Raw genomic sequence first — 15,572 nt, 5'->3', positions numbered from 1 at the left:
CTCACATGCATGCAGCTGCACGTACTTTGTCGTTCCATCCATCGATCTTATATGGCATTATCTAATCACGCGGCTGGCCGTTGGTGGCTTGGTGCTACTGATTATCTAATCGCATGTACTAATGCATGTCCCAGACGCTCGCCTCGCTGCAGTTACAGACTCGTTGGAATTGACCTGTCGTTCCATCCACCCATCCATCGATCTCACATGGCATGCAAAGTTTGTACGTCCACCACGTGCCTGTTCATCTGGTGATGGAGACGGTACCGCGTGTGCATGTACTATCTACTAGACTAGTAATAGTGCTTTGCATGTGGATATACTATCTACGTATACTAGTAGCAGTGCAGGATTATTGTGCAAGTGCATGGTCGGTAGTAGTAGTGTGTGTTAGAGTAACTCCTACCTGCCGATCCAAACGGATAAAAAATGGCTGTTTGAATCGGCCGAGCGAGCGCATGTGTCCGATTTTTCGTTTGGGTCAACGCATGCACTCAACGCTGGCAGGACGTTTGGATCGACGCATGCACCCAACGCTGGCAGGACCAGACCTCCCAACTGGGAGAGTCGGCCGCGTACGCCGCCATCCGCCGCTGCTCCGCCGTGAGCAGCTCGTGCTGGCCCGATTATCAAGATCAATCTAGGAGGAGTGAATTGCAAAAAACCACCACATTTGAAGCATCGATTGCAGAAAACCACGAGGTCGCTAATCATTTGCAAAAAACACCGCACATTCAGTAAACTTTTTGCAGTGTGCACTGATCGACCGATTTGCTTCGTTTGAGTGCGTTTCCGACAGATGGGGCCCGGTTTCCCCCTACGTGGCATAACGGACGGCAAACGGCGTCGTCTGGTCGAGACGACTTGGTCGGCTCGCGTCGGACCGGCCGACCGCGCCGCCCCCACTCCACTTCTCACTCACTCGCTCCTTTGCTCTCCCTCCCGCTCTCAACCTTGCTCTGCCTCCTCTCCTCTCCGCTCGCCGCCGGCCGCCATGGTGTCTTGGAGCGATGGCTCGAGCAGTGAGGACTCCGAGGTGCAGATCATTTCTTCCTACGACTCCCCTATTAAGGTCAGTTGGTTCCACAGGGACTGCATTTAGGGTTTTGATTTGGGCATTTTGGATTTAGGGTTTCAGCTCGATTTGAACCAGTACATTTGTGTTGCCCAGATCCCACCAACAATGGATGACCCGTTGTTCACTGGTTCTGCTGACGATTTGAGGGTGATGTGCGAGCATGGCAAGCCAGGGAAGAAATGTGTTGCATTCCAGGGGATAAGCACTGGGAGGAGGTTCATTGCCTGTGCCGTAGAAGTAAGTTAGTAAATTAGTTGCAATGTGAAACCTCTCCTGTGTAGTACAGTTCATCTGTTCTAGGGTTAACTGTTCATGTTCTAGGGTTTACTGTTCATTGCTCATAGTTCCTGTTCATGGTTCATTGATATTGATTTATGTTCATAGTAACTGTTCATGTTAGGAAACATGCTCACAATAATTGTTGTTTAGTTTTTTGAGTTGAAACATGCTCACAATAATTGTTGTTTATTTTGTATTGCAGGGAGTTAATAACTGTGGATTAGTGCAGTGGGTAGATGAGGAGTGGCCAGATCATCTGCAGAATGCACTCCACAAACTGTGGCTTATGTATGAGGATAGCATCTAGGCCAATAAGATGGCATGCCTTGAGCATTCATTTACTGTGCACAATCTAGCACAACAGAAAAAAGAGTTGCAGGAGACTTATGAGAAGCTTGTTGAAGATGTGAACAACCTCTTGGATTCTTAGGATAATCTGCCACATGAAACTGATATGAATGTTGCTGGCAGCAGCATGGAAAATGATGTTGAGATCAAAAAATTGAAGGCAGTTGTTGATCAGTTGAAGTGCATTCATGTTGCTCAAGCCAATGTCATTAGGAATTTGAAGTTCAATCATCTGAAAGAGAAGGAAAAGATGAGCTCTGATAAGAGGACTTTGGAGTTTAGCTTTGCTGACCTGAAGAAAGAGAAGGAGAAGCTGGATTGTTACATTGCTGAGTTGACTATAGAGAAGGAGAAGTTGAGCATTGAGAAGAGTACTTTGCAGTGTGCTGTTGCTGACCTGAAGAAAGCAGGTGAAAGTAACAAGAGGAAGCTAAAGGAAATCAAGGGTATTTGTGGTGAAGAATAAATTGTGCTGTCATATGACCATGTGGGTCATTGTCTTTAGTTACTAGCTTTGAACTATGGCTTGTAATGTGTTAAGTTTGAATCTGTTGAACTAATTTACTTATGAAGCATTGAACTATGGCTTGTAATGTGAGCTAAATTTGAATCTGTTAAACTAAGCTGTGAAGTATGGCATGGCATGTAATGGGTTTAGCTTGGCTAAGCTGTGAACTAAGCTGTGAACTAAGTTGTGAATCTGTTGAGTTAAGGTTGGTCGACGCTGAGACACCCTAAGTGATAAATTTGCTTCACTTAGGGGTTGGTCGACGCCGAGCCACCCTAAGTGAGAAATTTGCTTCACTTAGGGGTTGGTCGACGTAAAGCCACCCTAAGTGACAAATTTGCTTCACTTAGGGGTTGGTCGACGCCGAGCCACCCTAGGTGACAAATTTGCTTCACTTAGGGGTTGGTCGATGCCGAGCCACCCTAAGTGATAAATTTGCTTCACTTAGGGGTTGGTCAACGCCGAGACACCCTAAGTGATAAATTTGCTTCACTTAGGGGTTGGTCGACGCCGAGCCACCATAAGTGACAAATTTGCTTCACTTAGGGGTTGGTCGACGCCGAGCAATCCTAGGTGACAAATTTGCTTCACTTAGGGGTTGGTCGACGCCGAGCCACCCTAAGTGACAAATTTGCTTCACTTAGGGGTTGGGCGACGCCTAGCCACACTAAGTGACAAAAATGGTTCATTTAAGATTGGTCGACACCGAGCCACCCTAAGTGATAAAATCCTAAATAGCTTGATGCAACAAAGTCTAAATGACAGCATCATATTCAACATAATCATTATCATAGTCTACTTGACATCCTCATGCATAAAAGTCTTGATCACAACCATAATTAGGTAACTTACATAGTGCCATCACAAAGTAGCCAAAATAGGCTGAATTAAACTGGTTTGAACATGACAAACTCACAGCTGTTTTGAACATCACAAACTTGAAATTGTTTTCAACATCACACACTTGAAATTGTTTTCAACATCACCATCATGAAATTACTTCTTCTTGCTGCCTTGGGAACAATTGAACCACTCAGACATCTTGTAAGAAGGTTTTCTCAGCCTTCCAGTACCTGAAGCTCTAGGTGGTATGAATGTTTTCTTTGCAGCAGTAGAAGAACTTGGCCTAGAAGCACCAACAGTAGATGAACTTGGCCTTCTAGCTGCAGCAGTAGATGAACTTGGCCTAGAAGCAGCAACAGTAGATGCAGTTGCTCTCCTAGTTGCAGGAGGAGCTAATGGAGCTGGCCTAGGTGCTGGTGGAGCTGTAGTTCTTGCCTTGGGAACTGCTGGAGCTGGCCTAGGTGCTGGTGGAGCTGTAGTTCTCGCCCTGGGTACTGATGGAGCTGCCCTTGGGGCTGATGAAGCTGCATCAACTCTTCTGTTTTCCTGCAGTGTAAACATACAAAGATTAGACCATAGTATAGGAAATATAATCATAAACTGAATTTTTTGAAGTTTGGACAATTAACCTGATGTTGGTTCCTTCTCATTGCAAGGGCTGGCTTAAGATTTTTGTGGCCGCTAGTGTACCTATGCCCACTCAAATTGCAATTACTACAAGTGATTGATGCCATCCTAGAAGTATCCTTGGGAGCTGGCTTCTCAAACTGATTTTTTCTCCTCTTTGTCTGCTTCTTCCGTGGCTTGTCTCTGAAAACAGGTGGCTCTATGTCAGGGGTCCCAGTCTTTGGCCATAGATCAGGCCCAGGAACAGGGTAGACAATTGGACTGTAGGCTTGTTGATACATTGGTTTCTTGAAGAAAGCATTAACAAAATCTTCTGTATGTAGTTTAGCCTTGTTAATTGTTGAAACACCAAGATTGCAAGGAACCCCAGTCATGTCCCATTTTCTACACCCACATGTGTAATCTTTCAGATTTACTGCATATGTGCTTTCTCCACTTGCAACCTGGTATAGATCAGGTCCAGCCTTGATTGACTGACAGAATCTGGAATGATGTTTAGCTTCTTCCAGCTTTTCAGCATATGTTGGGCATATCTCCCACTTAGCTGTCTCTGGCTTGGTCCTATTGGCATTGAACTTAACTAACAATTTTGTTCTGATCCCATCAACCATGGTTTTAATTGGTTTTCCTCTCACATCAAGTATCATTTTATTGAATACTTCACTTATGTTGTTCACAACCAAGTCAGTTTTACAATTTGTGTCCATGGCATGTCTAGCCCATGTATGCTTTGGTATCTTACTAAACCATTTCCAAGCTGCTTGACACTCTTTTTTCATACCATCCATTGCTTGATTATATCCATGCTCAGTATATGAATAACTAGCCTGATCCATGTATTTCTTTAACTCTTCACCTCTAAAGCCAGCTGTTTGGAAGTTCTGATAAATATGTCTAAGGCAAAATCTTTGAGGGAAATTTGGGAATACATTGGTTATTGCTTTAAGCAGACCCTGTGAAAGTAAACTAATGTTTGAATATGATGCCAGAAGACACTATTTGTAAGTACTAAGCATGTTCTAATTTGCACTATTTGTAAGTACTAAACATGTTCTAATTTGCACTATTTGTAAGTACTAAGCATGTTCTAATTTGCACTATTTGTAAGTACTAAGCATGTTCTAATTTGCACTATTTGTAAGTACTATGGTGTATGAGTTACCTTTTGTCTATTAGATATGATAGTGTAGTAGCCATGCTTCCGTGACTCACCACCAAGAGCATACTTCAGTTGTGTTAGAAACCATGACCAGCTGGCAGTGTCTTCCTTGTCAACAATTGCAAATGCAATGGGAAATATGTTGTTATTACCATCTCTACCAGTTGCAGCCAATATTTGCTGCCCTGTGGTCAACTTAATGAAGCAGCCATCAACACCTACAGCAGAAAATTTCACATTAGTACTAGGACAACATAAATGATTGTGTTCACACAAATTAATATAGGTACCTATGAAGGGTCTGCAACCATTTCGGAAACCCTATTTGCAAGCATTCAGGCACATGAACAAGCCATGGAATCTAGGATTTATGCTAGGATGGGCCTTCAATTGCTTTGTTGTAACAATGCATCTACTTCCTGGATTGGTATCCAACACAGCTTGGAGGTAATCCCTTATCCTTGTGTATTGTGCCCTTTGATCTCCTTGGACAACACTCTTAGCTGCTTTCCTTGCTCTGTAGGCCATGTGAATGGACACTTCTATTCCATGTTTATTCTTCAAATTGGCTATTATGGTCTGGACTGGTGTGTTTATGTCTGCCCTCAATTGTTCCTCACACTCATGTGCCAACCATCTTGCAGTCACTTTGGTGCTCTCTCCTATAACAGCACAATTGTGGTACAAGTTCATCTTCTTTATACAAAAAGTTTTCTCATGTGCTATTTGAGAAGCATCAATGAAAAAAGGACAGTCTTATGTACTGCAAACTGCAATAACTCTATCTGAGCAGTTTCTATGAAAAGAGTAGTTCCTGTTTTGTGAGATGTGAAATGTAAGAAGTGCTCTCCTGTATTGTTGGACATCTAGAAAACAAAGTTTCTTCACAAATTGTTCTTGTGGGTTCTCCCTCTTCTCATCATACCAAAGCCTAGGCTTCTGCTTTCTGGCCCTGCTCTTCCTACCATTTGGTTGCCTAAATGTTGGAAGCTGAGCACCATCATTATCATCCTGACTTAAGTCACCTGGGTTGCTCTCTTCATCAGATGAAGGTATCCAATCTTGCTCTATGATTTGGTCAAGACTTCCATGTGATCTGGTTGTTGGCCCCTTCCTCTCGCTTCCTCCTGTGCTGCTTCCTCCTATAGTGCTTCCTCCTCTCCTACCCTCCTCGGCTTGCTCATCCTGTCCTACCTCCTCCTCTCCTGCTTCATCCTCCAACTCCTCCTCATCTAGTTCATAAAGCTCTTCTACATCAGTGTCTCCTTCAAAGTGATTGAGAGGATCAGCTCTATGCCTCTTCATTGCCTCCAGCCTAGCTATTATGTCTTCATCTTCTAAAATCTCATTGTCACTATCACTGTCAGTGAACTCTTCAGCAAGCAGCTCTGGAAGTTTTCTCTTTGCTTCCTTGTACTTCTCTTTTTGTTTCTTATTGGTCTTAAACTTTTCAATCTCTTCATTCCTCCTCTGCTCCATCATCTTCTCAATCTTCTCTTGATCTTGGTCTGTCTCCATGAAGTACTCATGCCTCTCACTACCATAGTCCAATGCAAACTCTGGTTCACTTGGACCCTTAAGCTTCAAACATGAACTCTCCTGGGTGTTCATGACCTGGACAGGCTGTGGTTGGGGCTTAACTAGACTGGGGAAAAGAACTCCTGAAGTATCTACCTCATAGACAAGTGGTACACCTAATTAAGACAAAGGGACCTGCTCTTCATAAACATGACCAATGTTCAGGTCAGCTGGTGTGGGTGCATCACTTCTCATGATTGTAATGTTAACCACATTATTTCCTTTACTGCATATGTCATCCAACATTTCTTCAACCTTGTCATCATCAGTTAATTCTTCCATTCCTGACACCCCAACTCCTGTATCTCTGACATAATACATATAATCTATTGAACTAAAGCCTTCCAACTCTATTAGTGCAATAAGATTCCAATATGTTATGTCTGATAAGAAAATGGTTCTTTCCAAATTATCTCTATCAAAGAAATGGAACCTCACTTCCCATTCTTCATCATCCAACCTAGTTCATTTAACATAGTTGTCAACATTCAGATAAAACTTGTGTTGAACAATACAGATAAAATTCAGTAAACCTAGTGTTAAACAATTCAGTTAAAACAACTGACTATTGAGCCATTATGTTCAAAACTAGTGTGCAATTGCAGTTGAAGAGCCATTATGTTAAACTAGTGTTAAAGTTAAGTTAAAAACATCTTAGTTAGCAAGACTGAGCAGTGCAATTATGTTAAACTACTGTGTAAGTTGAAAACTAGTGTTACAGCTAATTTGCACTCCAAACCATTACTGTAACCCAATAATCCTAACCCTAGAACCCAAACATTACAGATAAAATTCAGTTAGCATGACTGAATAATTAAGGGCAAGCTAATTTGCAGTTCACTAACATTACACACAATAATCCAAACCAAATACCAACAACATAATCCCCAACTCTGTACTTGTCCTAGAACCCTAACCCTAGAATCCAGATCGGGGAAACAGGGAAACAGTGAGGAGGGGGAGAGGATGGATGGCTTACACCACACCGCCGAAGGACGATGCAAAGTGTTGGCTGCCCATCGGATTTGCCTTCACCGCCTTGGCAAATTCCCTAGCCACCGTGTACTGCGGGTCCGGGGATTGGGGAGGAGGCACCGCCTGAGAAGGATTCGAGCTCCCGCAGAGCTCCAGTGGATCTCCAGCACCACCAGCATCGCCAGCAGAAGCGCCGCCGCTGCCGCGGCCGTCGCCGCCGCCAGGTTTCGCCTTCCCCATTGAAGCCCCAGGGAGAGCAGAGGAGCGAGTGAGTGAGAAGTGGAGTGAGGGGGCGCGGTCGGCCGGTCCGACGCGAGCCGACCAAGTCGTCTCGACCAGACGGCGCTGTTTGCCGTCCGTTATGCCACGTAGGGGGAAACCGGGCCCCATCTATCGGAAACGCACTCAAACGAAGCAAATCGGTTGATCAGTGCACACTACAAAAAGTTTACTGAATGTGCGGTGTTTTTTGCAAATGATTAGCGACCTCGTCGTTTTCTGCAATCGATGCCCCAAATGTGGTGTTTTTTTTGCAATTCACTCATCTAGGAGATGCACATCTACAAGAAAAGAGTGGTGTCTACATACCCTTGTAGACCAAAAACGTTAGCAATTTAGAGATCGTGGTTGGCTTAGTCGATCGCGGTTTGGGTTTGGGTACGCGCTTCAACCGAAACAGATACACGTGGACGATTTAGGTCGGCCGGTTGGAGTTGCTCTTATAGCCGCGTACTACATGCTGCAGGTGATTAGATAATACAGTAGCACCAACGGCCAACTGCGCGTGATTAGATAATGCCATGTGAGATCAATGGATGGAACGACATGTACGTGCAGCAGCATGCATATGAGATGAGTCCATATCCACGATTAGAGGCTGCTGCATGCATATGGCAGCAAGCCTGCCAACCAGCGTACATGCAGCTGCAGCGAGGCGTACGGCTCCGGCACTCTTCGGCCTTCACGAAGCCGAAGACCACACTCTTCGGTCTACACAGGGCCGAAGACCACTCTTCGGCCAGCAGTAAGCCGAAGATGCTATCTTCAGCCCAGCTGGCCACTCTTTGGCTAACAGGAGGCTGAAGAGCTCACTTCGGCCAACGGTGCACCGAAAAGACCCTTTTCGGCCAACAGGAGGTCGACGAGGTCATAGTTTTGATTTTTATGTATTAGGACGTATAGTTTCCGAATTTGCTATAAAATTCATCGTACTTTCCGCAACGCCGCCATTGAACAACACACCTCCGTCAACATGCCGCCCACATGGCCATGGTGACCGGACAGCGCCTGAGTCGCGTGCTCCGCCCATGAGCACCCCGGCTTCCACCAACCGGGCCGCCGCCACGACATCCGAGCCACACCATCATCCAAGGACAGACCAAAACCGACACGGCCGACCGGGACAGAGTAGAAAACCTCCCTTCCACTCCAAAGCTGACACCTAGGAAGGGTTGGTGTCCTCGGTGGCCAGATCTGGACTAGGGGAACTCCGGCAGCCACCCGAAGCAGCCGCCATATGCAACGGAGGGGGCACCTTGCCCCCATCCCGAAGTCCCCTGCCACCTCTGGCAGGCCTCGCGCACACCCACACCGCACCAGGGAGCCACCCCGGCTTGACGAGCCCGTCACTGAATCCTTAGAAGAGGGAGGGAGCTCATCTGAGCCTGACGTAGACGAATCGCCGCCGGAGAGACCCGTCGTCGCCACGTGCGGACCGGACGACCATCGTGGCCGCAGCAGCGCCGCTGCAGGCCACCCCACCCAGAGGCCACGACAAACCTTTGCCATCACCTCACACCGCCCGCCGCCAACCTGGAGCCGGATATGAGTGGATCTGGCCGGATCCGCGCCAGCACGTCACCGCCCAAATAGGGACACCCCACGGCCGCCACACCGCAGGCGTTCCTCCTGCTCGCCGGCGCGTCCCCACCAGGCGCACCCCGTCGCTGAACAAAAAGCACGCAGCCACACCATTGGCCCGGCAATAGCCCAGTGTCCCCGCTCGACCGGCCGTCTCGCGCCAGCTCTGGTACACGAGGGGAGGGGAAGAAGAGGCCCCGCCACCGCCGACCTGGCTTTACCCGACGGCGTTGCTGGGCGGCGGCGAGGGGGGAGAGAGAAGGGGGTCGAAGCTGCAGCGGCTAGGATTTCCCCCGGTCTCTCGCAAGAGTGACTTGGGAGGGCATCTAAGCTCCAGCCACCCACGATACTCGGCGCCACTAGCACACCGCGCGCAGGACGCGCTCGAACCACACCTAACAACCTACCAGGCCACCACGCACGCACTAATCACTGACCTTATCTTCTGCTGGAAACTATCTAACAGCCAACAACCATGCATGACCCTGCTAACTAACATATGCATGTCAAGATTATGTCTAACATTGTATACTATTCTTTTCTTTTAGTACTAGAAAATTGAAGGGTAAATGCAATTCAATTCAATTGTCGCTGCATCCGGTATTGCGAAAATCACATGGTTGAAGTGATGGAAACAGTTGAATGACTTATATGCACTGACTAGCGCATAGTATGTGTTATACTCCCTTCGTCCGGAAATACTTATCATCAAAATGAATAATAAAAGAGGATATATCTAGATGTATTTTAGTTCTAGATACATCTCCTTTTGTTCATTTTGATGACAAGTATTTTCGGACGAAGGAAGTACTAATAAAAAAATGGAAATAATGTACAACAGTAATGCAGCATGCATAAATAACAAGCGCATGGTGCCCGGTCGGCGAGCAATGCTCCGAACCATGTCCAACCATACGCCGGCCACCACCTGATCTTTCACGGGAGGTCAGTTGGATGCCATTATATTAAGGAAAATGTTTCTTTTAAGCCGGATGAAAAGAACGAGATGTAAAGCCTCGTCCTACAATCGACACGCGTCCCCTGGCTGGGCCCAGCCGCCGCTTTACCGTCTGCCTTATCGCACGCAAAAGTCCACAGCCATCCACTTTTCTACCGCATCGCCGTCTTCGTCCCGACTCAAATCCCCTCCCCTCCTGCAGATCCCCCTTTCCCTTTCCCTTCTGCTGCCCACTGCCATGCCCATGCTCTCGATCTCCTGTCTCGCGCTCATCCTTCTCTTCCATGGCAGAGTTGTTGCTTCTGCAAGGGGCACTGCTGCGCTGCGACGAATCGACAGAAGCTTCGATGCCGACCACCGGCTGCCATGGTCGTCGGAGTTGCTGCTGCGTCGGGGAGCATCTGCCATGGCGTCGGAGCTGCGATTTTGAGCATCGCGCATGGCCTCCCTGAGCTACAATGGAGCGTGGCCGGTGCTGCGACGATAGCCGCGGCGGAGTGAGCGACGAGGGGCGGCGCTGCAATTCCGACGATGTTGCTTGAGACTCTTGGGAGCATCGTCGGTGGTAGATTGCAGCAACGCCAGGGCCGCCGGAAGCATGGCTGGGGCTGCAATGAAGCCTCACCGGAGTTGCAATGAAGCTTCGTCGGACGCGTCGATGCTGCGTTGGAGCCCCGCCGGCGCTGCAATGGAGCTTCGTCGGATGTGTCGATGCTGCGTTGAAGCTCCACCGGGGCTGCAATGGAGCTTTGCCGGACGCCATCGGTGTTTCGTTGAAGCTTTGCCGGACGCCGGCGGTGCGCCGTGAAAACTACAGTGTTTTTGCCGGCTGCAGCAACGCTACGTTGAAGCAGTTGCGTGCCTACTGCTGCCGTGGCATCCCTGTGATCCAACGACCATCAACGCTATGATCGGACGGCTGTCTAGCTGAGAAATCATCCGGCTGATTCATAGCACTCGCCTTATATTAACTAGTCAACAACCAATGCACCTGCACGGGCTAGATATACCATCATACAATCATATAGATACACTTTGTAAGACAAAAATTGGAAACATAAAAACATGGAACATGCTTTTCCGTTTTTATTTTATAGTGATGCTTATTCTCCAAATTTCAGGCAGAAGTCAAAGTGGACATGTATAATTTCTCAAGTTAGTTGATCAAGTGCATGCAGCTGTTAAGTTAAACGTAACAAAACACCTTGAGGGCCCACATGCATGTTTGTAGGAAAGTTTGAAAAATCTATATTTTAAGTCTTGCTTACATCATTACATTCAAACTTACGAAAAGAAAAAACTGAAATAAACATATTTGTCTTGGAAACAGAAGGATCCAACTGATGCCATAAAATATATCTTTTCCTTATACTGGCCTATTATTGCTAAAATAATTTTGCATGTTGTGTAAATAAGATTAACTTAGACATGGTACAGAGAACATTTGTTAGATTTAGATCTTGGCTTCAATGCGAATGTGAATGTCGTTGCAATGGCACGGAAGTATGACCCGTCTGGCATCGTCCGCTTTGCGATGATCCACCCCCGTGTGCGGCTCCATCCTACGCATCATTAGATTAGGCGGCGAGGAGTATATGCCATGACAAAAGCTTCTTGGCTACCATATGCGCTACAATGTTTACATAGATTTAAAGAGATATCAATTTTCATATTGCAAGAATAATCTAATTATGGTAAATTACGTAAATATAATTACTCCAAATTATTAAAATATAATTATCCTAAACTATATATGTACCTTAGATCGTAGAGGTCACCATCTAACAGGACTATACAGGGAGTTGCTGTGCGGTAATACTGTTGAAATGCAGAAGTAGGAAACCAATAATGTGTAACAATCATATTCTGTCACACGCTTAGGCTATACTATGTTGGCGCACATAGATTTTCTTTGCATATACGCCTGGTAGATTAAGCAATGCATGGAAGCAAACATAGTAGGGAAAACTAAGGTCACATTTTTATCCCAAATCAAAAGCCTGGAAAGTGTGATCCAGCAAAAAAAAATCGCTGCACTGTTGATTGTCTCATATTGCAATTTCACCATCCAATCTCGTAGTCAGATGTAGGCAGCCGGTGAGGAATCAGCACATGGTTGCCATGTGCTTCTCGATATTTCTTTTCCCTAATCACCAAAGAACAAACAGGCGAGCCCAACAGCAACTTGATGTAGAGGAGGCTTCTCTAGTTTGCACCCGTGTAACACCGAACAACAGATATGCAGCCATGAAAGTTGCTGGCTGCATGATGGAAGACACTAACAGCCATATCGTTGATATTGAGCGCAACGCTTGAAGATGTTCTCTTGACCTCTTCGTCCGCCATAACTTTCCACAATGGGATCAATCTTCCTTACGCTCTGAAACTTGGAAACAATACTTACCATCATATTAATCAAACCTTCTGCATCCACTGATTTTTTTCCACATACTGATTGTGGAAACCACAGATATTACATCACCAAAATATAAGAAAAGAACACAAATATGCACTATTAATTATATATGTGCTTCAGATGTAGTGGTCTTGCAGTATCCACAAAAGGGAAACCTACATTTTCAGTTCTCACGCGCCTGACGAACAACATCTATCATCTGCTTCCAATCTTTCCTGATGATACATCAGTCCTCTTGGGTTTGGTTATGAATTCAAAAGGATGATGAAAAGGCCAGGGAAGATGGGAATTAGGGGAGGTGCATTATGCCATTGATTGGCATCCAGGATGCAAAACGTTGTGCCGACACAGCGATGATGGACAACACCGCACTTGCCTCAAAGAGGACCATTGGTATCCTCCTCTAGGCGTCGAGCGAGCAACACAATACTTTACAGGAGACCCCATGCCAGCGGTAGGGGCCTATCGCTGGTGAATTCCTGCAGAGAGCCTCTCATCCTTCTAGTACTGAATATGCTAGCAGTCAACTAAAATAGATGATCAAGTTGAAACTGGTACATTTGCCATCTGTAATTGACATTGAATGCCTCCTCTTGCGTGCTAGATCTAAACATAAAAATTAGCTCAAGTGTACACATCGGTTATGACTCGACAGCAAGGAACAATAATATTGCCACCCTGAGGAACAAAGCAACGGATGAGTACTTGTGTACTGCTGAAAATTTAATTCTGAAGGACAAAATCAGTCACTTTATGACAATAATCACATTTATCAATGAATATTTTAGCCTACGTTCTTTGCTGCGCCCTAGTCAGATAGATTTAAAACGCAACCAAATCACCCCATGTTGCTTTAAGTAGGTAGAAATTTAGTAGATACACAAATATTATTAGGGTCTCCATTAATTCTAATAATTGATAAAAAAGTACGCTCCTCTATATGCTTAGGTATGTGTGCGTGTTTGGTGCTGTGTATTTGGATTTTGGATGTGAGATGAGAAATTCCAACTCAATGAAAACTTACCATTGGGAACCATGCATGGCTTGGGAGAGCATGTTCAGACCTGCAAGTTGCTGTTGCCCATGTATATGGATGATTATTAATCTGTTCCTATGTTTACACCTCCACACGCTGCAACCACAAGGAGTATTAACATGAACACAACCATCAACGCCACTAAATTAGCAGCATCGATTAACCTACTCCTCGTCATGGCCAGTAGGAAAAGCTTCACGTGTGATGTTCTCTATTTATATGACGCAATCCTTGTAACCAACAGGCAGGCGACATGCTCCGCAATCACCAAAGACAATCTGGAGGAAAGGCAGCAGCTTACACTGCTGGGGAGATGGTCTATAAGAAAAAGAACTTTCCCCAAAAAGAGAAATTTCCTGTAAAAAAACAGAGAAGGTGCGTCCGTACATGTCAAGACCAAACAGTGGGGGAGCAGATGATGAAGCCGCCACCGGCCTGTACTTGCCTTTAACTTCTGGCATGTGCGCCCTCAAATATCAATGGGCCCTCCTTCAAACTACCATGGATACACATCCACATATGCGTAGGCCATCTAGAATTCAGAAACCTGGAATAAAAGGAGATTTCAAAGTTAGAGTGGAAGCGGAATGAGGAGAGACTGGATTGGTTCATTTTCTTCTATATGGACTGCATCAGGGATTCGTACCTTGGGATACATAGGAAGATATTAATGGAGAACATGTAGAGGCGGTGTAGGAGGAGGAGAGGCGCTGGCAGAAGAGATGCGGCCATGTGGGAAGACCTGTTTTTTTTTCTAGGCTTCCATAGGAAGACCTCTTTTTCTTGTAAGGAGACATACGCGTGGGATAATTTGCTAGGATTCTTTTAGGGGTTTCATCTGATGGCTGTAGATATGTCATACTGAGATCAAATGGTTAATTTTGTTAGTTATATAGTATTAAAGTGGTACCTTGTTTTTTTATGGGCTTCCATATACGAAGACCTATTTTTTTGTAAGGAGACGTACATGTGGGATGATTTGCTAGGACTCTCTTAGGGATTTCATCCGACGGCTGCAGATATTTCATACTGAGATCAGATGGTTAATTTATTAGTTATATAGGATTAACGTGATGCCTCGTTTGGTGCCTTCAATTAGTAAATATAAAATAAGATTATACAAATTGACGAGTTGCGGAGGTGTGGTTAAACCATCATCACCACAAAACAGCACAGCGTGGCATAGTATGGGGCTGTTTACTGTCTCGTGGGACGTGCATGTCCAAGCACCACCTCAAAGAAAGAGGGTCGTCGCGGGTGTGGTGCACCGTGCATGTTTGCTTGCTCCGGCCGGGGCAGTGTCCAGCAGGGGAATCACATTGTCTATCTGCTGTTAGAGCATCTCCAGCCGTTGGCCCCCCAGGTGGCATAAAAATCGTTACTTGGGGGTGAGCCGGCGGTATAATCGACGCTGGGGCGGTTGGGCATCCAGTCGTCGCTCTCAGGTGGCCCCAGGCGTTGACACCGGCCCGGTTTTCGGCCTACTTTCGGCGAATAAAGGCCTCATATGGACGAGAATCGGTCATATTCGGCGTAGTTCGACGTTGAATTCTCAACATAAATATTTTTTTATCACATAGTTCATCATAGAAAATTAAATAGTTTAACAAAATAGTGCAACAGCAAATAGTTCAATAAAAATTATATAGTTCAACAAATAAAAACTCATATTTCATCACACGTCGAGCCCGGCGTCGCCCTTGAGCCTTCATAGGTGCTCCACCAGATCCTGCTGCAGTTGATGATGCACCTGTGTGTCTTGGATCTCCTAACGCATACTGCGGTAGGCAGTCTAGGTTGCCGGTAGCTGGTGATCAATTTCGGCTAGAGAACTCTGCCTGTAGTATGGTTCAATATCAAACACTGGCTCTTCCTGCTTGCTCTCGATGATCATATTGTGCAAGATG

General features: G+C 45.8%; 1 pseudogene; it reads left to right on the top strand.

The window, feature by feature from the left end:
• The first annotated feature begins 994 nt into the window (after window positions 1–994).
• On the top strand, window positions 995–2,171 carry LOC119273757 (annotated as a pseudogene).
• Window positions 2,172–15,572: the final 13,401 nt, after the last annotated feature.

Source organism: Triticum dicoccoides, chromosome 3A (genome assembly GCF_002162155.2).
Source record: "Triticum dicoccoides isolate Atlit2015 ecotype Zavitan chromosome 3A, WEW_v2.0, whole genome shotgun sequence".
Lineage (NCBI taxonomy): Eukaryota > Viridiplantae > Streptophyta > Magnoliopsida > Poales > Poaceae > Triticum > Triticum dicoccoides.
The sequence above is the reverse complement of the archived record's forward strand: the minus strand, read 5'-3'. Positions and strand labels throughout refer to the sequence as shown.